Raw genomic sequence first — 24178 nt, forward strand, 5'->3', positions numbered from 1 at the left:
TGCCCGCGGGACACGCGTGTTAGTGTCGCGGGTGCGGGGGCTGTGCGGGGGGCACCGGCGGTGCCGGGTGGGTTTGTTCCGAACAGACAGTAAAACCCGATTCCCGCAGCGCCGAGCGGCGCCGGGGCGGACACGCGTCCCGCGTGGGGTCCCATCGCGGCGCAGGCGTGGGCAGGGGGGGGTGTGTCCTGCCTCGTTCTGGGGCTGCCGGGCGGGGCTGAGGGTGCTGCCGGAGGTCAGCGCGACAGGAACCAGCAGCCGAGAACGAATCAGGCAGTTAACGGTTAAGGGTACAGGTTAGCCACGTGGCCAAAAACCCAAAGCACAGTGTTGCAAAGGTTTAGGTGGTTAACTGAAGTCTAGTTAACTGGGTTACCTTAAAGCGCGTAACCTGAATCTTGCACGTTCCAAAACCTTGCAAGTGTAAAACTTACCATCCCGTTTGTCTCCTCTTGCGCTGTGTTTTGCAGTGGCTTGTTTCCTTTCCCCCCCACCGCCCGTGGCTGGATGCGAGCGCTTTAAACATAACGCGGGAAGCCCCGAACCTGTCCTGTGAGTCGCTGGGCGCTGCGATGAGCCGATGCGGCGCGCCGTCCGAGCCCAGCGCCGCCGGGGCCGCTGCTTGCGGACCCACCTCTTGCTGGAAACACTGCTCGCTTTCTCCTGCCAGGATCCGCGATTGCTGGTCTGCCAGGTATCTGCCAACGTGGGTTTTCCATCTTTTTCATTGATTTTCAGCGTGCTGCAGGATGCAGAATGGCAGAGAAAAACAATCCGCGTTTAGGAGCAGAGGAGCTTGGCTGTGTTTAACTTAGCAGAGGCCTGAGTTTTAATCCAGCAGGAGGCATCACAATTAATCCTTCCTGCGGTGTCCACTAGGACAGCTTGAGAAACTTCAGCAGGTGCGTCCGGCCGCGTGTTTGCAGCTGCTGCTCGAGTGGAAACGGGGGGGACGTCGGGACCGTCGCTTCTGTCCCCATCAGGTACCCCTCTTCTCACCAACACCCGCTCATCAATGAGATCTGACCACTGCTTAATCAGTACCTGATTACCTTACGGATGTTATTTGCACTGGGTGCGAGCACCGTGGGGGTGTGTACATGTATTGATGCAAAGTGCACAACTAGCACTACAAAAGTTGCCTCAACTGAAAAATTATGATGTTCAAGATTTAATTTGTCCGGGCAATAAGAATCACCTTCTGTTCCCCGCAGTCTGTTGGAAGGAAAGGGACCTCATAGTGTACCGTCCCCTTGGGCTGTGTCTGGGGTGGGAATCGGTAACGTGGCCAGAAAGCCCAGGTCCCATTTAAGCCACGAGAACTCTGTCCTCAGCCGTGGGTTGTTCATGGGGCTCAGCAAACGTGTTAACGGGTCCTGCACCCGCTGGCGTGCGCGGCACGGTGTGCGACTGGAGTGCGCTAATACAGAGGGTTGACATTATCAAATACACACTGCCAAGCCCTAAACTGCGGGTGTCCTGGTTAGATGCTCAGTTCAGCCCCACCGGACCCAAGTTTTACCCAGTCCCCCGGTGCGAGGGGCAGCTTTGGGGTCCCTCCGTGTGCGCCCCAAACGCAGAACTGCGAGAGCTCGCAGGGCTCAGGGCGCCGGTCACACAAATGGCTGGTGTTTGCTCTTCTGGACGGTCACTTCGTAAAATTAACCTAACGCATCTTGAGGGAAATTAGCACGTGCAGATGCTGTCGTTTATCACGGTTATTGGAGGAGACCGAATCCAGCGCGTCGTGGAGTTCTCCACGTGCAGTCACGTGCTGTGGGTGCGTCTCTGCCCGTGGCAGCGTCATGGCCTTTGGGTGCTCGGGGGGACACGGGGACACAGGGACAGCGGGGGACGTGGAGACACGTGTCTCTCCGCAGGGCCGAGCCGTGAATTGGTGTGAGAGCCGGGCCGCGGTTTCCAGGTTCCAGCAGTGCTGTGAGCCCGGAGCAAAACCTGCCCACGTTCCCTATGAACAACAACTGCAGGGAGAAGAGCTTAAAACCATCAGAATGTTCCTCTGTGCATCCTGTAGCACTGAGTTTGGATTTTTGACTTTTAGGAAAACAAAAATGGTTTATAATTAAATATGTCTTTAAAAGCTGCTGGTTGGAAAAAGCTGAAAGCATCAGTTTTCCCTAAAAGAAACAGATTTTCCCCTAGATAAAGAACTTGTGGTAACGAGCTGAATGGTTAAAACTCTTATCCCCAAGAAATTCCCTGAGCCTTTTCCAGCAAAGCGCAGCAGTTAAATCTGATGGAAAAGAATGCATTTGAACAATTTTTCATTGGAAAATATACTTTTGATGAAACTGGAATGGTTTAGAGGAACACTGCGCTTTTCGTAAAACTTTCAGTGGAAGAATTTCGAAGGATTCCCGAACAACACGGAAAGCTACCTTTCCAATTGATTTAAGAGGGCGTTTCCTACTGTCTAAAGTAACGTCTAATGGTTATTTCTGTAGGCTCCTGTTGATGTTCCCAAGCGGAACAATTCGGGGGGCCCGTGGCACGGGTGTTCTGGGTGTTGGGGGTTTGTGGCTCGGCACGAGGCCGGGTCTCGCCCGCAGGACCCTGGGCGGGCGGGTGGCCGTGCGGGGTACCGCTCTCTCCTGCCCTGCCCTTCAACACGAGCCTTCCAGCTCTTGGCTTCGAGATCAATCTCTTCTTTAGACTGGCAGCGTTTTATACTTGGCACGATGGCGCCAGCGGGAGACTCAGCACAAGTCACTGCTCATACTGTTTGCCTTTAAAGCCATCTCATAATTACATGTTTAACTGATCCACGCTCCAGAACCTTTTAATGGGAATTTTTCATCCCGCTCCATTCAGAACAGAAATACCGTTCTTTGGAGGATGTTACAATTATGACTATTAGTGCACTGTGTCGCTTACATAACAACTCGTGGTTATGTTGTCTTCACAATATACGTGAAGATGATGAGGATCGCGTTCTCTCCTTGCAGAACTGGGAGCAGTGGTGACTGAGAAGGAGCAAGAGGAAGCTCCTGGCACGGGGCAGAGAGCAAGAGGAGGAGAGGGTGCAGCGGGACCTGGGGAGGATGAGCGAGCGACTGCACAGAGGAGCGATAATTACGTGCGAGCACATATGTGGAATGTTTTCTGAAGTGCTTTAACCCGGGGAAATTTTTTCCTGAAGGGGCTGGTGCGAAATCAAAGACAAGGGGGGACTCACAAATTTGGCATTAATTTGTGGTCTATTTTGAGAGCTGGCGAGATCCGTTTGGGGGCGTGAAGCGTGAGTGTGATTAGCCCGTGTTTCTGAGAGTCGGACCTTGGTCCGGCCCTTGCGGGCTCAGCGTTGCTCCAGCCGCGGTCCCGCGAGGAACCTGCGTATTTCACACGGGACTTTGTCCCTCTGCGCTGGGCTGGCTCCGTTGCGTCTCAAACACCAGGTTTTACCAGCCGTCCGCAGGACTCGGTTGTCATTAGGGTTACTTTCTAATAATTAGCTTTTATTAACGAGTGAGAGTAGGTGTCTGGATAACTTGGCGCAAAAGGAAGCTGGAGGTGCTGTGCCTCGCTGAATCGCTGCTCATCGCTTTTTAATGCTGATGGGAAAAGGGAGAAAAATGGTGATGGCATTTTTGTGAAATTCCACCCGTTTATGGCCGTATGAAATTAAAGCTTTTATACACTTAGAAGCTCCAAAGGGAACAAACTGAAGTCTGCTTAAAGCATATAACAAATGCGATCGCACAGCTCAATATTTCACCTAAAACAATATGCTCTACCATTTTAATTTTCCTGTACAAAATTGTTCTTCGTATGAATTCATGTTGCATTATTTTCCAATTCCAACTAAATTAGAACTATATAGATACAAATGATATACATTACATTTATTATACAACATCTAGGTAAAGATGAACTAATTCCTCAGCCATACCTCAGCTTTCTTATCAATTATCTCTGTGGCGTTTTTGCTGTTGTGCAAAGTCCTGCAGTTGAAGGATTATTTGACTGTATTTGTAACTATTGCAGCATTAATTGCATTTCTGTGGAAGAACTAGTACTGGGTTTTCATAAGAAATATGGAAAGCAGGGAGGAAGGAGGTGTGGCAGGTTTTAATTTGGGGGGGACGGTGCCAGGATGTGGGGTGACGGTACTGGGGTGTGATGGGGATGGTGCCGGGGTGTGGGGTGACAGTGCTGGGGTGTGATGGGGATGGTGCTGGGATGTGGGGGGACAGTGCTGGGGTGTGATGGGGATGGTGCCGGGGTGTGGGGGGACAGTGCTGGGGTGCGATGGGGACGGTGCTGGGGTGTGGGGGGACAGTGCTGGGGTGTGACGGGGATGGTGCCAGGATGTGGGGGGACAGTGCCGGGGTGTGATGGGGATGGTGCCAGGATGTGGGGTGACAGTGCTGGGGTGTGATGGGGATGGTGCCGGGGTGTGGGGTGACAGTGCTGGGGTGCGATGGGGACGGTGCTGGGGTGTGATGGGGATGGTGCCGGGGTGTGATGGGGATGGTGCCGGGGTGTGGGGTGACAGTGCTGGGGTGTGATGGGGATGGTGCCGGGATGTGGGGGGACAGTGCTGGGATGTGATGGGGATGGTGCCGGGGTGTGATGGGGATGGTGCTGGGGTGTGGGGGGACAGTGCTGAAATGTGGGGGGACAGTGCTGGGGTGTGATGGGGATGGTGCCGGGATGTGGGGGGACAGTGCTGGGGTGTGATGGGGATGGTGCCGGGATGTGGGGGGCGGTGCCGGGGGGCAGCGGGGGGTGGCAGCATCTTGCGGGCGCGCTGCCCGAAGCGGCTGGGGGCCAGGCTGTCATCTCCATCACCGGGAAATCGGTCTTTTGGTGTAATTTTCCTCCAGTAATTAGTCTCTCTGTGATTTTTAGATTCTGTGTCATGTTGTGCGTGCAACGTGTTTGACAGCATACCTGCCGGGGAAAATATCTGCTGCGATGGGTAAGGAAGTATCATTTTTTATGGAAGACATCAGAAAAATGGAATGCCAAACTTGGGAACGGCTGGGGGCACGACGACTCTCCCTGGCGGGGAGGGCTCTGTCTGGGCCAGCGGGCGTGTGACAAGCCGCGCTGTCCTGCCCGCTCCTCGGCCGTTTCACCGCTGCTCCTGGGTGCGGATGGGACAGCGACAGCAGAGTTTTCACCCCGAAACCCGCCAGGTGCAGGGAAAGGGGCCGCTGAGCACCAGCAAAGCGCTGCACACATGGGGGCCTCGCTGCTTTGGAGGGGCTGGTCACAGCTTTAGGGATGGGAATAGGTTGGTTGACTTCCGTGCAAATAGTTGCAGTTAATTACATTTAAGCTTGAGCATTGCATTGGGTCTTAATATTTTAAGTGAGGTAAGTACCTATGGGCTTTTTTTAATACTGAGCCAACCCAATCAGAAAACGGTCATTTCCAGGGACAGGGGACGCGGCTGGGAGCAGGACATGAGGGGTGACTCATTCCTGGGGATCAATATGGAAAGGGGGAGTGTCAGGAGGATGGAGCCAGGCTCTTCTGGTGACAACCAGTGACAGGACAAGGGGCAATGGGTGCAAACTGGAACACAGGAGGTTCCATTTAAAGATGAGAAGCAACTTGCTTGGGGTGAGGGTGGCAGAGCCTGGCCCAGGCTGCCCAGGGAGGTTGTGGAGTCTCCTTCTGTGCAGACATTCCAACCCGCCTGGACACCTTCCTGTGTAACCTCATCTGGGTGTTCCTGCTCCATGGGGGGATTGCACTGCATGAGCTTTGCAGGTCCCTTCAACCCCTGACATCCTGGGATTCCCATCCCACCCACGGTGCAGTTTGGAGCCCCAGACCCATCGCACCCGGCTGTCCTGCAGCGGGGGTGTCTGTTCCCCAGCACGCCGTGATGGGCTGCCCAGGACGAGCTGCCTCCTGCCGGCCCGGAGCCGGTGAGACGGGTCGGTGGGTGCAGACCGGGAGCTGCCGCGGGTCCTGGTGCGGTGTGGCACCCACCAGAACGGGTCAGGCCTCTTTTGGTAAAGGGACGCGGCAGTAGATAACCCAGGCTGCTTGGACGTGATTCAGGGGAAGTTAAAGTACCGTGTGCGTTAGGGCTTGCAGGGTGCTATGGCATTTTTAACACCCACATGTTTGTAGGAATTGTGACTAAATGTGTTTTCCAACAGGAATAGAGGTACAAACACAGGTATTTGCTGAGTGGCAGGTGTGCTAACGTGGTTGGCTAAGCAGACGTGCAGGTGCCGTTAGTGCGGGCAGGGCTTTGCTGTGCCGAGCGCGGTGTGTGGAGCGCGGTGGGGTCCCGGGGCTCGCCAGGATTCCCCGCGGCACGGCCGGGGTTCCCGGCGACGCTTTCCCCCTGTGTCAGCGGATGGTACCTGCACAGAAACCCGCGGCATCCTCTGGCTCCTGGCGGGAGGCTTGCGAAAGCATCTTGTCTCCTGGCTGGAAGTGTGGGGAGATATCGGTGTGTGCCAGTGAGCAGGAAAAGCACGCTCACCCTCCTCTTCCTTTACATTGCGCCTTTTTTAGCCATAATTAGAAGAACTGATTTTCAGAGTGAGTTTATCTTGGAAACGACTAATGTCTGCACCATGTGAAAGGGATGGTAACACAAATGGCAGTAAACAAGTTGTGTGGGGCAGGTGGCAAGTCGTGACATTAGGGCTAATAGCGGTGTGGCTGTGGCACCTGCCCGTGCCACCCTTGTTAGGCTAGTGATGTACCAGCAGATTATTATTGTTGTTGTTGTTATTATTGCCATTATTAGTCCCGGTTCCCGCTGGGGAGCCAAGCTGAAGCCTGTGTGGTTGGAAACTGGGGGGTGAGTTTCTGTGCCCCTGTGTGGGGACAGAGGGTGTCCCTGGCACCGCAGCCCCGTGTGCCGCCCAGTGCAGGTGAGGGTGTCCCTGGCACCGCAGCCCCGTGTGCCGCCCAGTGCAGGTGAGGGTGTCCCTGGCACCGCAGCCCCGTGTGCCGCCCAGTGCAGGTAACGGTGCCTGCGGCAGCGTGTCAGCGCCTCGCCTGCCGGGCTGTGCCTCAGTGTACCCCGGGGGCCGTGCAGTCCCTGCGCAGGGTCGGGGTGTCCCACCCATGCCCCGTCCCCGTGCCGGGAGCGCGGTCCCCGCTGCGGTCCCGCCATCCTGCCCGCGCTGCCATCGCTAAGCAACAGCGGGGAAATATGGCCTGGTGGCTGCTGCTCCCGGAGACACCTCCCACCATGTTCTTTCCTGTGCCACCGCACAGTGTGGCGGATGAAAAGCCCGTTTTCTATCTTTGGGTGCCAGCACACGTTGTAGCCATTGGTGCAGGGACAGGAAATCCATTGGCAAAGGGTAAATGAGTGACACTGGGACCCGGAGTGGCTGCTGTACTGAGACACCGCTACCCATCTCGGGGCCGGGTGCTGCCGAGCAAAGTCCCTAAAGTTGGGGCTTTTTCACATCAGAACTTCAAGCTGATCAAAGAAACAAACACTTTTAATGAAACATATGCAAGATACTTAGAAGGAGAAGATTCACAATGCATCTGCTGCGGGACCAGAAGGCTTATCAGAAGTGTGAAGTGGGAGGAGAAAAATTACTCGTGTATGATGCCAGAGAAGATTACAGCAATATTAAGCAGAAGGAACGTAAACACGTGGAGCTGGTGCTGGCTGGCGCGCAGCTCGCCCGGCACAAAGAGCCGCCGTGCGTGGCATGGTGTTGTGTGGCAGGGTGTGGCGTGGCGTGGCAGGGTGTGGCGTGGCGTGGCGTGGTGTGGTGTGGCGTGGTGTGGTGTGGCAGCTGCGGATGCTCTGGCCCTCGTGTGCAAAGTCGACGTGCGGGGATGGGTGCAGGGATGGGTGCGGGCTCAGGGCGCCCTGACCGCAGCCCGGCGCCCTGCAGAGCCGCCCACCCTCCGGGCAGCCGGCGCGGCGGCCGCAGCCAGCGGCAGCAGCACGCAGAGCTGGGGCATGCTGCAGCCGCCAGGCACTGGCATTTCCTCAGGAAACAAACACTTCACCCTAATACCCATTTGCTTGCAACTTGTCGTATTGAAAACATAAATACTGTGGAAAATGCGTAATTTCCGGTTTGTTATCAGCAGGAATATCACGTAATTATTTGTGTTCCACCTTCAGGAGTGTGCAGACATGTGGCTTATCTATTTCAGCCACTGGCCCAATTCTGCTCTCCCTCAGCCCTTGCAGCCCCGGTGTGCTCGGCGAGGCTGCGCGCTTGTGGCTGGCAGCAGGATCTGCAGCTCTTATTTCCTGATAAATTGAGGATTTTTCATTTGCAAAGCTGCCTTCCCGTGGGGTCCCCATGTTTGCAGGTCCTGCCCCACACGGCTGAGCTGCCACGTGCTGCTGCTCGCCGTGCTCCGAGAATGACCCTCGCTATCGAATGATAACTCCATTTAGTCTCTTCTTCTAAATATTTACGTGCTGACCTAGCAGTTTGATAAATCTTGTCGGCAGCATTGTAATTGACCGTCACCCTTGCTCAGGACTGTCGTGTCTCTGTTGTTTCCCATGTCTTTTGCTGACTCCGGCTCAGGAGAACGCCGGTTGTCCCCTCTGCCCGGGGAAGCTGGCACTCGGGTCCCTCGGCATCGCCGCGGGGACGCACAGGTCCCGCTGCCAGGCCCGTTTTGCCTGAGGTCACCAGGCACAGAGACCCGCTGGCATCTGCTCCGGCAGCTTTTGTGCCGCTCCTGACCTTTCGGTGGCAGCTGCTGGGCTGCTGCTGGCCCTGGGGACGCCGGAGCCCCCGCTGCGCGGTGTCCCCCCGGCTCCCGGCCGGAGGGTGAGAGGAAGCAGCAGCAGCCTCTGCAACGCGGCGGTGCCGCCATCACAGCCACCGGCACCTCTTCCCAAAACTGGTGGTGCTCCCTTGCCTTTTGTGGCCGCGGCTGCCCACAGGGGCAGGGGAGGATGGAATGGCAGGGGACAGAAGGAATGGAAAGGAATGGAATAGAATGTTTTCAGCTGCAAGGGCCCTACAGCAATCATCTAGCCCAACTGTCCCACCACTTCAGGGCTGACCGGCAGTCAAAGGTTGTTATTAAGGGTGTTGTCCAAACGGCTGTCAAACGGGCAGGCTGGGGCGGGTCTGCCCGCCTTTTGGCACAGAGATGGCTCCGATGTCCAGCGCGGCAGGCTCGGCTTTGCAGGGCCTGTCACAGCGCCGTGCGTGGACCGGGGCTGGCCCGGGGGCACAGGCAGGTGCCGACTGACGGTGGGTGACTGTTCGGCAACCGCGCATCGCGCCCCTCGCCCGGCAGCGTTCCAGGGGCTTTGCCGTCGCTTCCACGCCGTGGTTGCGGTGGGCAGCGTGGCTGCTGGAGAGGCGCTTCCCAGCTCCGCGCCCGGGCAAGGAGCAGGCTCTGCTGTGCCAAAGCGCCGTTCCTCCCCGTGCCGGCGCCGCGTGCGCTGTCACCAGCTCCCGGGGACACGGCAAGCCGAGCATCCCGGGCAGCGCGGCTCGCTGGGGAGGCAGCCCGGCTAAGGCAGGTCGCTTTGCAGCTTGCAGTGTCTGTAAAAGCAAGCTGGAAATGAAAATAAATGAAGGCATGCAAACAGAACTCTTTCCAAAACACCCGTGCTCAAGTGGGGCTTTTTTCTAGCACTGTTTTTAAAAAAGCATCTGGCAAGCCTTTCTTCAAATTTATTTTAGCTAAACGCAAACAAACAACAGCTCTAATAAGCATAGTAGCATATTCATTAGCAGTTCTGGCTACAGCTTTTGAAGATAAGGTGAGGAAAAAGTTCTTTAATTTTATTTGGGAAAACATACGATCATTATGGAAGGGATTTTAATCTTAAATAGCAAGGAGTATAAATATATGTAAAGCATCTCGTTTCAGACTGTTTTGGTCTACGGATTCAGAATAGTAGGAGCTCATGTTTATTGTTTCAATATTCATCAGTAAATTCCCACTGAAGTGGCCAGCAGAAATATTCAAGGTTCCTTTTGGGGAGTGTTTTCTGTATGTACCAGGCACCTGAGTCACAGCAGGACTGTGCTGACATCCTCAGGCTGAACCTGCTGCGTCCGCATGCAACTGCATTTTGCTGTTGGAAAGTCCTCCTTCAGAAAGGACGTTCCAGAGCTCATCCGCTTGGGAAGAGCTGCTGGGCACACAACTCGCTCGGTGGTTTCTCAGCCGGGTCCCCGCTGCCCCACGGAAGCCCCACGACGGGGAATCGCGAGCACGTGCACGTACTGCGGAGAAATAACCAGAAAGATGTGTTTGCAGCGGTGTAAATGAGGCTCATTAGGAAGCAAGTGGAAAAGATGGGGCTGATCTGAGCCACCAGGACCGGGAGTTTCCCAGACCCGTTTGGCATTCAGCGCGCGCAGTTCCTAGGAAACCGTTGCATCTCCGCGAGTGTTTCAGCGCGCACCTGCAGACCACGATGGTCGTTCCAGGCGTCGATCGCGCGATGCCTTCCCCGAGCCATTGATAATCGCGTCAGGTTACTCGGGAGAAGCCGATGTTGTTGTGCAAAGCTCAGATAGTAGCAGGTAATGAGTATTCCCATCTCAGCAGATTTCTAATGCAAACTCATACAGAGAAATATTACACATTAGCCTCCTTTAGAGGAAGCTCATTAAAATAGGAGTGTTTGCACTCCCACTGCTCTATGAAGATGTTGCGTTTTTCAAATTTGATTCCTGAACCAATTAGTTTTCCATCCTACAAATGCCTTTTCTTCGCACGCCACACATTACAAAGGCGGAGTTGTCATTTCTTTAATGGGCATCGTTATTTGAGCTGAAACGCTTGGCGTGGTGAGGCAGGTTGGCTGTGCGGTGGGCCCGCGGCTGTCGTTTGGCGGGGGCTGCGCGGCCGCGGGTCTGACGGGATCTCCGCGCAGCGGTTCGTTGCGCACCCCGACCTGAGAGGCAGGATCCCACCCGCGTTCATGCTGCGCATCGCAGCCCTGTCTGTGGCGTCGCGAGCCAGCGTGAAATCCTGTTCCTCTTCAGACTGCAGAAAGCTGGGGACGTTTTGAAGACGTACACAAGGAATCTGTTAAATTGCATTTGCATCGAATTAACTTGGGTGGTCCCCACGTTATCAAACATCTAAAGGAGCAGGGAAAATGTATAATGTAAGCGATGTAACATCACGTCTAGGCTAGCAGTGACCTGTTTAGCTGATGTCAAGATGTTTTCCGTCAGGAGGACCCGTTCGTTTTTGCTCACAGGGAAGCTATCCAGGCTCCGGACCCGGCTCGATGGGTGTTCTGGGCGTTGTGCAACGTGTGGGGTGCGCGATGCTCCGCGGTTACCGGAGGTCGTGACTAAGAGCCACCAGGCGCACGGAACACCAGCCCCGCTTTGGGAAGGAACAATGGGAAATGCTCTTCATTTCTGCAGCAGGACGGGGCTGTTGCCACGTGGTCACTCCTGAGCAGCAACAATCATTCTCTTTATGTTTGTCCGCGTTTAGTGCAGCTTTGTAAAAAGTCAGCGCCTGATAGACTAAATCATTGAAATGAAGACAGTGAGCCAAATTCAGCTTTCATTTACTGCCCTCAGGAGAGATGACCAGAATGTCATTAATAAAGTAAACAGCAGTAGGTGGCTTATGAGTAAAAGACATTAATTCCTGAAAGCAGGACACACATGGCATGGTGTACGTTGGCCAATAGTTTAAAAATAATTACGTCTGAGTTGTTTATACAAATGTGGCTAGATTTTGGCTTTATCCGAACTGATCAGATCTGTGGTGAAAACCAATCTCAGTTCTGATTTCCATGCGGTCTGGTGGTTCCCTGACCTATATCCTGACTCGCGGTGTGCGCGGGCAGTGACGGGGGCGCAGCGCTGCTGCCTCGCGCCCCAAATCAGAGTCAGCCCGTTTGCCAAGGGACTGCTTGGCATTAGGTGTAATAAACTTGGAAACTAGGTGCAAATAAAATATAGGTCGTTAAAGTACTGTACTGTGATGGTAAAGAGCCTATAGGTTCCCATAATGAAATGGGTGCGTGTAGGCGGCGGTGCTGGCAGCCTGGCTGTCCCCGCAGCCACCAGGGAGCGCATTTCTGGAGTAAGCCGAGAGGTGCTGTTTGCATTACTATTGCTCTTATTTATTAACTCCCAAGCGCACAATAACCCCGCACAACGCGTTAGTTTGCAATCAGCAGCGCTCTTTGGCCGTAAGGCTCTATGTCTCGTTCGGTGCGGTCCGAGGTTGGGTGACGGCGAGCTCCCCGCGCCGAGTCGCGGCAGTCGTCCCTCATTTCGGGAGGAGTCCTCTCCAGGAACGGGAGTGCTGAAGGTTATTACAATAAGAAATGAGTTGGCAGCGCAATTTATATAAGGCACTAACGTCCTTTCTTACAGAGCACTGTTTAATTCCTTGTAAACCCTGGGCTCGCCGGACGAGCTGCGGCTCCCGCGCGGCTCTGCCGAGAGGCGGCACAACCAGGAGCTCGTGTGGTTCATTTCTTGTTGTCCAAACAGCTGTTCCTGATCGTCCTCCCTGCAGGTATCTGTTTGGGGATTAGTAATGCTTCGTGTGCTCGTACATCACAAGAAGTGGATGTGTAATTACATTAAACATGCTTCATCTCCTTGGACTCACTTATCCCGAATTGCTGATATTGACTCAACTCAATGGATTTTCTTCATAGACTCTTGTATTTCAGTTTTAATTCGAAGCTCTGAGTGTTGTGGACAAGTGAAATATCAGAAATCAGCAAATCTTTGCAAAACAGGACAGTTAATAGCCCTCGCCGCTCGGGTCAGATGTGTGCCCGGTCGGTGTCACCGACACTGCATTACTTAAAAAAAGAATATATATATGTATTGTTCCATATCCAATATTTGGCTGCCATATGGAGTCTGAGCCTGGAAAGGTTTCCAGCAGGACAGAGCCGTGAGCGGCCCCTCTGGTCCTGTGACAGCAGCGACCTGGACCGTGCTCCGGGGCCGAGGCTCCGGGCGCTTCCCTTGTCCGGGATGGGAAACACAAACCTCCCTGATGGCTACGGATAAGAAACAAGGGAGGGAAATCATGCAGAAGTCAGTAATAAGGGCTAAAAAAGAGCTTAAAAGCTCCCGTAGGAGGTGTCACCCACTCGGTGCCCTGCAGCTGGGCTCCGGCACGGGAGGTGTTCATAGTCACAGGAGTCGCTGGCGGACGGAAGAAGAGGAGCCTCGCTGCACCTCGGTGCTTGCTGGGAACCTCAGGTCAAAACCAAGCTCATTTCTGAACGTCAGAGCCTGCCCGGCCAGCCCTGTGGAGGGCGGCGGACGGCAGCGGCGTTTCCAGAGCCCCGGGTTCATACAGCGTCTGCTGAGCGCACATCTGCAGCGCTGGTAAGGGAGCACGAGTCACACTTAGATGCCCAATGCATTTTTCATTTTCCTCGGGGGTCTAATCAGAAAAATCTCTGATTGAAATAGATGAAGACAGTCACTCCGCTCTTTATTACAGGGAGAAAAATGAAAAGGGAAAGACGACAGGCATGAAAACTTTAAATGAGAACCTCGTGCCTCTGGAGTGATTCGCATCTCTGTGTGTTTTGATCCCCCTGTAGCTGCACAGCAAAATCCATAAAGATTTAGTGTACTCCCAAACGCCACCCCCTTCACACTCCCCTTTCATGACTGAGTCTCCTTGATTAGATCATGTTTATTTTACTTTATCTCAGTCCTAGGAAACCACAGATTTGCCTACATCAGAGTCCTAAGCAGACCGAAACAAAGCAGTCCCAGAGCTGGGAAGCTGCCCCGGGACTCTCTGAGGTTTTGGCAGGGAGGATGCTGGTGCCAGCGCCAGGATGGATCCCTGGGTGCGGGTGGGCACACGCAGACCGTGCGACCCCGTGTCTGCTCCGCTCTGGTCTGGGGACAACATCTGGCGAGTCCCTTACCCACAGCTGGCGCCCGGGTGCTCTGTGCACCCCAGCTAACTGAAATCGGGGGAAAAAGGGATTTTAACTTTGCAGCAGCACCCTTCCTGTGACGTGCCCGTCCTGTCCCCCACCCCTCGCAACACCCCGCGCCGCGTCCCCCCGGGAAAGCGAGCAGGAGAATCCCAAGCACCGCGCAGCCCCAGCGCCCCGTGGCCGCGATTCAGCTCTTGCAAAACCGTCCCTGGGACTGCGGCGCGGCGTTTCCTCCCTTTTCCCCTGAAAGCACTTGCTTCATGGCTCTCACACGTTTCCCCGGCGTGGGGAAGCGGCTTCCTGCGGGCTCCCCCGCATCCTGGCCCGCGCCCGCCGGGGACGCCGCAGCAGCGCAGGAAAACTGCTGTTCTCATGTGCTTTCTCATTCCGATCGCATGTGCTGTAGTGCGGGCAGGAGCGGTTCCCCCGCGGGGCCGGCGGCAGGGACACCCCAAATCCAGCGCTGGGGACACCGCTGCCCGCTCACCCAGCCCCTCGATCCACAGAACTCCTGCACAAACCAAAGAGCCGTGAGGTCGTGACACACGTGCATTGTGCTTCAGTTTCCATGGTGCTTACATCTACCCGTTGACATCGGAGATTTTTTCGACTCAGCTCTATGCTGCAAAAATAATAATTTTTTAAAAATTCCTTCAACCTGGATATAACGACACTGAAAATTCGAGATGGATATTCTTGCTCTCTTAGTCGTGTTTAGCTGTAAGGCTGGTAATCCTTTTTTCCCGCAGGAAGAGGAGGATCTGCAGCTAGCCGTGTTGGAGCACTGCGTGCCAGGGCTGGGGCTGTGGTTCGGTGCGTTGCTTTCGTACCCTCGCTTACCCCTTTTTTGGGTGGTAACTTCCTGGCCACCGCACGCGATGGAGCCGCAGGGCTGGAGGGAAGTTCACGGCTGAGCCCGAACCAACGCGGCTTAACAGACTTACAGGCCTCGCATCTCCCCTTCGGAGGGAGATTAGAGCGCGTTTCTCCTCCAAAATCGCCCCAGAAGAAGTGAACTTGGTTAATCTCGTTCAGGGCCTTGTTATCCTCTTTGCCGAGACTCATCCCATTGAAGGCGAAGCCTCCGCGGAGGTTTCCCAGTGATCCCAAGGCGGAGGTTGTGCTGCTGCTCACACAATCTGAATTTAGGGAAAGGTGCTGACTATTGCTGCATGGTTTTATTAATGAGTATTTTATGATGAATATTAATTGTGCTCCAACTAATATTCCTCATAATCAATGGTCCAGAAGCTCTAGCAGAGCAGCGAGCCCGCCTGCGGCTGGGACACCTCTCCATGGCTCAGGGTCTGCTCTGATGGAAGCCTTTCCCGTGATCCAGCAGCACTTCCCTTGGATAACGGAGAAGGTAGATGGCTAATTGGCTAATTCCTTTTCTTTTTCTCTTTTTGTCAAGTAAGAACAGAAGAGCAGAGCAAAGTGAGGAAGAAAGGGAAGATGTAATAAGGCATACTTTCATGTAGTTGTAGTTAAAGAATCACAGAATACGTTTCTTCCGCCTTCTGCAAAGCCGCGGAGCATTTCAAAAGCACCCGCACATTCAAACGGACGGGAATACTGTGGTTCATACCTCTCTCCCATTGATCTCTAATTCTGCCATTATCCAATGAAAAATACCAATAGCAATAAACCAGAGAACTAGATGTGCCACAGACAATCTTCAAACGGATGGCTCGGTGAGGGAGAGGAGGAAATGAAGCACTTAAATCTCTCATCAGATGTTCCGAAAATTATTTCAGCTGCTAAAAATGCTAAACAAATTTTTATTTCAAAGGAGACGTTCCAAAATCTTCCACTTTGATAATTGCTTTTTTCTTAAACCATCTGTCGTGTATTTGGTGGCAGTGTCGGGGGGCCGGTGCCCCCTCCCCTGGGCGCGGGTGGGCGCAGCCCCAGGTGGGGCTTTGGGACCAGCCCCGGCCCCGCATCCCACCGGCAGGAGCCCGGGACACGGGCTTGGCCTCGGGCGGGCGCCGTTCCTGCTGCTTTCCTGCCATTTTACACTTTATATCTATATATTTTAAATCAATTTTTATTATTTATTGTGGTTCACCTAGGTTATGGTTTCAACCCTGCTTCCCAACCTTGCAGAACTCTTGAAGGATCATGCTTGGCCCTTTATTTTCACCTAGTGGTAACCTCAGTCAAAACGTTGGCCTCTTTTTTCCTTCTTTCTTTCCTTGGGGGTTCCCTCAGTCGCCAAGCAGCTAAGAAAAGCAGCAGTGTGCGCGGCTGCTTTGGGGAGGCAGAACCCGCCGCTTTCTGCGTTCTGCGTCTCCTCCCTTTGCCTGCCCAAAGACAACCTCTCCTGCTGCCGCGATGAGGATGAGGTCTCGTAGGCTTCACTAGCGCCCAGAAAACAGCAGAGAGGTGCTGGTGGATCTCGGCAGCGTTGCGGAGCTCCCCGAGGCCACGACCCTTGGCCACCCATCCCGGGCAGGGGCCCCGCAGCATGGTGCCCGTTTTGGGGTGCTGCGGTGCCCAAGGGTGCTGCTGGGCTGCTTGGGGCATCACCCACGCAGGTGCTGGGCCCCCAGCTCGGCACTGCGCGGGCACTGCAGGATTGTGCCTCCCACTGTCTGTTTCTCTAGTCTGCACTCCGTGACGGCTTTGTCTGCTTGTCACGTTTGCGTTTGCCATGCTCTGTGCCATCGGTGCAATGCTCTGCTGAGGCTGTGTGGGGACACCAGGCGGCATCGCTGCGGTGGGAGGACGGGCAGAGGCGGTTGCTGGGCGCCCCGTTCCCAGCCAAGGACAGAGCAGGAGTGCAGTGCCACCTGCTGGGACATCCTCCAGCCGTCACCCCAAAACAGCCACGCTGGGGGCCCACAGGACTCGGGGCAGGAAAGGGGCACAGGGGGCAGCACAGCCACTTCCCCCAGGATGGACGGGATGGGAGAAGTGGATGGGATGGGGTAGGATGGGCTGGACAGGACAGGAGAGGGTGGATGGGATGGGACCAGATGGGGTGGATGGGATGGGGCAGAAGGGACAGGACAGACGGGATGGGATTGGATTGGATGGGGTGGGATGGGCTGGATGGGACAGGAGAGGGTGGACAGGATGGGACTGGATGAGGTGGATGGGATGGGGCAGAAGGGACAGGACGGACGGGATGGGATGGGATAGGATGGGACAGGATGGGTGGGATGGCGTGGGAGGGATGGGATGGCATGGCATGGCATGGCATGGCATTGCATGACATGGCATGGACAGGATGGGATGAGACAGGATAGGATGGATGGGATGTGATGGGATGGATGGGGTGGCAGGGACGGGATGGGATGGGACAGACGGGGCTGCTGTGACGGCAGGCTCCTGCTCCCAGCGAGACTGTCAGCGGTGGCTTCTGTCACTGACAGCTCGACGCTTGCTCAGTCAAGTGGTTTTTTTCCAAAACAACATTGTGAGAAGGTTTCAGATTTGCAAAAACGCTTTCAATTTGGTGATGTTGTTGGAAAAATATTTGCTTCCAAATCAGCGTGCAGTGTAAAACAGAAGGGCTTAATGCTTGGTGCTTTGCATTACATGCTTTGCTAAGGAATGAGTGCAGCTCCGGCAGCCTTTTCCCACTGCTGGGGAAGCTGAACGCTCGCTGCGGAAAACAGGATGTTATTGCCTGACTTAATTTTCTTATGGGGTTAGGATTTCAAATATCACTCGAAAATACCAAAGCTTGTGCTGTTCATTGACAGATTGATGGCCCACACTGTGATTTGTAATACTTTGCTGAACATCTTGAAATACTTATGTCATGACTGAGGTAAGGTTTGAAAAAACACTTGCTTATTTTGTTACACTTTTGTAAATGTTATGGTTTGTGCTGATATTAGCGTGTTGCAAACCCAAACAGCGCTGTGCTCAGCTGTGCGTCTCCTGTTGCTGCTCGGGGACGTGGCGCTTGATTCCACGTGAGCCCCATGGGGCTGGTCCCGCACCCCCAGGGTGCGACCCTGGGCTCAACGACCCCCACTCAGGGACACCCACCACCCATGGGCTCCTGCTCCCAAACCCACATGCAATATCCACCACAGCACAATGAGCGGTGAAGAGGTGCAGCTGTGGGGGCAGCGCTTGGCTGGCAGCGGGGCAGGGCTTTATAGGACATGGGGCCACGGCTGCTGTTCCCACTCAGCACGGCTGGTTCTTGCCCTGGGGGCTCCTCCGCACTGTGCCGGGGTGGGGATGCTCCCATGGGGGCAGATGTGGTGGGGATGCTCCGTGTGATGCTCCTGTGGGTGGCTGTGGTGACGATGCTCCCGTGGGGTGGGGATGCTCCCATGGCCAGCCATGGTGACGATACTCCCGTGGGGTGGGGATGCTCCCTTGGGGTGGGGATGCTCCCATGGCCAGCCATGGTGACGATACTCCCGTGGGGTGGGGATGCTCCCGTGGGGTGGGGATGCTCCCATGGCCAGCCATGGTGACGATACTCCCGTGGGGTGGGGATGCTCCCGTGGGGTGGGGATGCTCCCATGGGTGGCTGTGGTGACGATGCTCCTGTGGGGTGGGGATGCTCCCATGGGCAGCCATGGTGACAATGCTCCCGTGGGGGTCCCTCTGTCCCCGCAGCAGTGCTCCTCGCTGGGTGCTCACACCCCAAAGCAGCTGGCAGAACCAGTGCTGGGGCTGTGCGAGAAAGCTGATTTATCATTATTCTCAGCTCTGACACATTTTGCTTAGCTAGATACGCTGTGGTCCTTTTTTAAGTTAGACTTCTGAAATCTGATGATCCTAAGGGTCTCTTTTGACATTATAGCAACATTTTAAATGAATTTGCAGGAGAATACACAAGAGAGATAAAAGTCAGGTTACTGCAGCGTGTGCTGAGCCATCTGACTGCGGGCAGGGCGGCTCTGGTGGCCGCAGGTGCCAGAGGCCCCAGACTGATCCAGCTGTGGGCTCCCCCCCGTCACTGACTCCACATCTTCCTGGGGTGCTGGGACACACTGCACATCTTCACAGGGTGCTGGGACACACTGAGCATCTTTATAGGGTGCTGGGACACACTGCACATCTTCACAGGGTGCTGGGACACACTGCACATCCTCATAGGGTGCTGGGACACACTGCGCATCTTCATGTCTCGCTGGCTCCCGGGTGCCAGCAGTTGCAGCTCATCTGTTGGCAGTCGGCGATGTGCTGAGAAAATGTAGCTGTGGGATTAAAAAAAAAAAGGCTATAGGGTGACCAGATGTTCTGGGCATCAAACCAAAGCAGTCTGAGGGAGGGGAGCGAGATGTCTCTCTGAAATCACGTTCAGTTCTGGGGCTGTGTCTGCGCAGAGCGCTCAGTCCTGCGGGGCAGGTGAGTAGCCCGGAGGCTGCAGAAGGCGTCTTTCCCGAAGATGGGATGTTTCTGCATCTCTGTCTCCATCTGACCCCTGGCAATAAGCTGGACCTACATTAACTCTGCTTTTCAGTGGGCATCCTCGGCTGCCTGGTCAACCTCTCCTTAGGGACGGACACTCAGGACAGCCCCAAAGCTGCAAGCCCCTGCGTGGCAGGATGGTGGCAATGCTGTTTTCCTGGGTACATGCACTAAGAGTTTTAAAAGGTGCTTGGTCCCGGTGGGGGGCACTGCGCTCACTGGTTTGGGGTCCATGTGATCATCTGTGGAGCCGGGTTGCCCCGTTTCCCTCCTGCCCTGCCTGAAGATGCCCTTGGGCAGGAACATCCCTCTTGCTCCTCTGGTTCTTGGCTATTTTGCTGTATGTGACAAGAGCCAGGGCTGAGCTGGGCTTTATCCTCACACAGGGTTTAACCTCATTAGCTGTTGCTCAGATTTAAGCTCAGCAAGGGATGTGGCTTTTAGGGACAGCAGCCCAGTGGCTCCTGGACACCAAAACCAGCAGAGCAACTGTCCTGATGGACCAGCTTAGTTTCTCACCAGGGGAGGTGAGAAAACTGGTCCCCTGGAAATGTTGCTGCAGATACAGGGAAAAAGATTAAGTTTTCTTACACCTTCCTCTCTATGATTCTGTGACAGTGGGACAAATCCTCACCGGTTTCTCCAAGCGGTTCCCAGCCCAGCAGTTACACTTTACATCTCTCTCCTTCCTTTTCTCCCATTCCCAAATCATCTGGAATTTTGCTGCTTGGCCTCTTCTGTTCACATTTCCACCCATTCTTCTCAAGCCATGTGCAGGGGTTGGTTTGCAACAGCAGAGCCTTGCGTGAGTCCTGGAACAGCAGCGAGCCCCAGAGCAGGAGGAAATGCAGCTTGGAAAGGAGTCGTTCCCCCTTAAGATGAATGCAAATCAGGGAGCCTGAAGAATAGTGGGAAATCAAGTAAAGTGAAGTCCTGGAAACCATTACCTCCTGCTGGTAGTTTAGGACTGTACGAGAGCCAAGTCCACAGACATCAAAGTGTTTACAAATTAAACTAAAGTCAGCTCTCATAGTGCTGTAGGAAATGGGATGGCTTGATGGAGACCCAATGTGGGTTTCTCTGTAATAGAAGAAAATTAACGCGAGAGGGAATTTTATCATATGAAGTCGCTGTGTGCAGCTGACACTAAATTTCAGTGGTTGTTATAAAAATGACCTTTCAAACCGGTACCAGCGTTGCAGTATCTGCCCAGTGCTTGCCTTCGGGGCCCAGGGGGCGGGTTGTGTCTCTGCGTGAAAACGTGTCTGAAAACATGACCTCCCTTCCCTGCTTTTGGTTGTCTTCTCATTTCTGGACACTGTGGTCTGTTTGGAAAGCCAAAGGGAGGTTCATGCTTGAAGGTTTTCAACAGCCAGGTTACCAAGCTCTTGAAATATCGATAGCCAGAATTCCTGAATCCTGCACTGCTCAAAGACAAAAGTGACGGGGATAACAGAGAGACAACTCTTGGTTACCTCAATTTCTGATACTTACTAGAAATGAGCAATTGTTTTCTAGAACTTACATTTACGAGAGAAGTGTCCCCTACCCCATAAAGAAATGAATATGTGTGCACAAATATACCTATGCAAATGTTAAGATACCCACCAGATAAAGTGACCACCCGCTTCCCTTGCGGCAGACGGAGGGAAGATCCGCTCACCCCACGAGCATCCCCATCAGCTCTGCAGAAAGCACAGCGAGATTACAAGCCTCGACAGCGCCAGTTGCAGGGACATTATCCACAAAGCATGTAATCCTATCCAAACCTCCGACAACAGTTTCACAGTACGCCAGAATTTTTTTAGGACATTTTCTATTTTCATCCCGTGATCCCATGTAATACATAGTCTTGGCATTTCTTATCACTTCCAACCATGCATTTCTCAATTTTTTTTATGTTTGTTCCAAATTTCAGTGCTGTGCATCCTTTTTGCCTTAGACCAAAAGCATATCGCACATTCTCATCATTTTAATTAAACTAGGGCCAATCCAGGGCAAATGTTTGATTTTGACTCAAAAGGTGCATGCAAATCACAAATTCCATTTGATTCAAAATGGAAAAGGCTCCCTGCGACATCCTCACTGTATCTGGAATTAAGCAGCCTGCCAAATTCATGGCTGCACAGCACTTTAAAAAGTGCCTGTGTTTTTGAAATTAAAAAACGAATCCATACATTAAATGTGGCTGTGCATGCATTGTTTTAAAGAGCCACAGCGAATGCTGCAGTATACAACTCAGATCTTTTCACTCGAGGCAAGCGCCGTTTGAATTCATCGACTCTGGCCAAGCAGAGCCCTGGGTGTGGGTACGGGCTGCCATTTGCGTTCAGTGTGTGCTGGAGCAGTTTCTGGCGTGTGGGTGATCCCGGAATGAGTCGCTGTTGCAGACGCCCTCGCAGGGGCAGCCGCGGGGACGGTACCACAGAGGCATGGACGTTCATGGTCCTGCGGGGCCGGGACGGCTTCTGCCCCGGGGAAATCCGCGCGTTTTGTGGGGACAAAGCCGGAAGCATTGACAGCACAGAGCTGTGTCTCAGCAGCTTTGCAGTCCTGGCTCTCCCTCCTCTGCCCGGTTTGCTGCAGACGCAGCGCCGGGTACCACACATATGGTGCCGCGGAAGGAGGGGATGGATGCTCTTTGGCATGAGGGAACATCCCAGCACCCCCAGAGACACAACCCAGCAGCACTGCAGGCTCTGCCCTGCTCGGCGCCACCGTCGAATGGTTGTTGGGTGGTGTCGGAAAGACCCAGAGCCCCTGGCTGTGTCATCTGCTGGACGTGGCCTCTCCACCCTGGGAACGCATGGCTTGTTCTCGGAGAGGTCATCGTTATCACGAAGCTGTTCCGTCTTCCTGTTTCCCAGTGCTGACGGACACCAGTTTTGGATCACTTCTTGGTTTTTATCCACGGAGAGTTCCCTGGTGTGACTTTTCCCATCACGTTGCGGGTCCAGCTGAGCCCCGTGGGGGAGCCGCGCGTGTCCTGGAGCGTGTCCAGGAGACGAGTGGGGCCGGACCTCAGCGTCCTGGGGCAATGCCCAGAAAGCCAGGAAACGCCCCAGAGACGTGATCAGGAGGGCCCTCCTGGTCCCATCAGCCACTGGCACAGTCCTCCTCCTCCTCGCCCGGCTGCTTTGCAGGTCCTCATTTTCCTTCCCTGCGTGTTTTCCACAGGACCTTGTTTCTTTTTCCCAGAGAAACTGTATTTGAGTTATTTATTGGTAGTGCATTTTCACATGAAAAAAATCTACAGAGCTGTAATTTGGATGTAATGTTCCCCAAAAGCCATTCAGGCAAAATTTCTTTTTAACTGTGGCTAATTACGTCTATGCTGTTGCTCAATACCAAAAATAAGAGCATCCGACGTGATGTTTATTATTGCTCTCACAAAGGGGAAAAATCATAAATTCTTTCTAATGGGATCTTTAATAATAAAAAAGAACATAATCATTACTATCAAAAGATGTATGGCTTCCATGGGGTTTATTTACCAGCATTTTGTCTGATTAAATCTCTGTTACACTCGCAGCATTAATTATTGGAGACTAATTAGGCAAAATTGCAATGTAAACCCTAACAAAAATAGTCTCTCAAACCCCAAGCTCTGCTCGCCGTCCCCTTTCAGCACGGTGAACTTTTTGCTTGCAGCAAACAGCAGATTTTGCTCGTTCCTCCGTGTGTCGCGAGTGTCCCGCAGGTCCCCGGGCGGGTGGCGCGGCCCCGACGGGCGGTTTGGCGGCCCGGCCGCACCGCTGGCCCTGTCAGCGTCCAGCTGCACTGTCGGCGGTGCAGGTTGCTGTGCAGCTCTGCCAGGAGCCGTGCACGGCTCTTCTCTCCTTTGTGGATTCTCCGAGGTGCTCTGGTTGGTGTTCCTCGTCCCTTTGCGGGTACCCGGCTGCAGCGCGACCCTTCCCGCTGCAGCGATCCCCCCCGCACCAGCTGCTTGCTCAGCAAAACAAGGACACAAATCCTTCTCCTCCCCAAGGGGCAACTGTCCTGGGGTCCAACCTTTCTCTGGGTGTCTGAAACAGAGTGAATTTCTGCTCACCTGCAGTTTTTCAGGAGTGCGGAAGCAGAGATTAGGCAGTGCCTCGCTGAGCCTCAGCTCAGTGTGCTCCGTCAACTCCCTTGCTCTGTGCTGGGGATAAAAACCAGGTAAATGCAGTGCTGCTTTTTTGAATGCTAGAGCCATTTAATTAATGTTCAGTATCTCTAATTTGGGCTGGCAGTCGTATGAACATATATCTCAAGGCATCTCAGGGCTCCATACAAACAGTGTGCAGAGATCAGTGCAAACAACGCCCGAGCATGGGCGGGCGCCGAACAGAAAGATCTTTAATCTCAAACGTGCTCCAAGAGTTCTGCAGGTCTTCGGTGTCCCAGCTCTGCCCCAGACTGAACATCCCACCTGTTTCCATCGCTGCCCCGAGGTCCCTCCGGCAGCCCCGGCGGCTGCTGCTGTCCCAGCTCCCCATCCCGGGCTGTGCCCCGTCCCTGGGGCTCAGCCTGCCCCATGTGCCCCACACTGCCCCCCCTGTGGCCTTCGCTTCTCCTGCAGCGGGATGACATCGTGTACTCAGCCCAGACACAACCCAGATTGCTTTCCTTGGAAAGTGTCCCGTGTAGAATGTTTTCCTAAACAAAAATAATCATTACTTGAAGCCATGTCCTTTCTGGTTTCCCAGTGAGGCACATCTGTAGGTTTTTGTTTTGGTTTGGTTTGAAGTGCTTAACGTTTTTCCCGCCACCCGTAATCACGAATATTGCGCAGAGGCACCTTCAGCGCAGTGCGCCGCAGCCTCCTCAGCATCGCAGCCGTGGCTGCTTTTTCACGTTTATTTCTCTGGGCTTTCCATATCAATTCCATCTCATCTGGCTAAAAATAAACGTGGAAAGTGGGATTTCTGTGCCTATCTCAGGCTGACG

The 24178-nt window shown here is 54.0% G+C and overlaps 1 long non-coding RNA gene across 3 annotated transcripts in view; it reads left to right on the top strand.

Moving 5' to 3' along the window:
* LOC110359219 (uncharacterized) overlaps positions 1-24178 on the top strand; it is a 25597-nt gene continuing 1419 nt past the window's right edge. The window contains exons 1-4 of one of the 3 annotated variants that reach the window (XR_010469139.1): positions 1-983; positions 2967-3097; positions 4873-4942; positions 17575-17642. This is a non-coding gene — a long non-coding RNA (uncharacterized LOC110359219). The remainder of the gene's footprint in view (positions 984-2966; positions 3098-4872; positions 4943-17574; positions 17643-24178) is intronic. The other 2 variants (XR_002414230.2, XR_010469140.1) reach the window with 2 other exon arrangements.

Source organism: Columba livia, chromosome Z (assembly GCF_036013475.1).
Source record: "Columba livia isolate bColLiv1 breed racing homer chromosome Z, bColLiv1.pat.W.v2, whole genome shotgun sequence".
NCBI classification, from domain to species: domain Eukaryota; kingdom Metazoa; phylum Chordata; class Aves; order Columbiformes; family Columbidae; genus Columba; species Columba livia.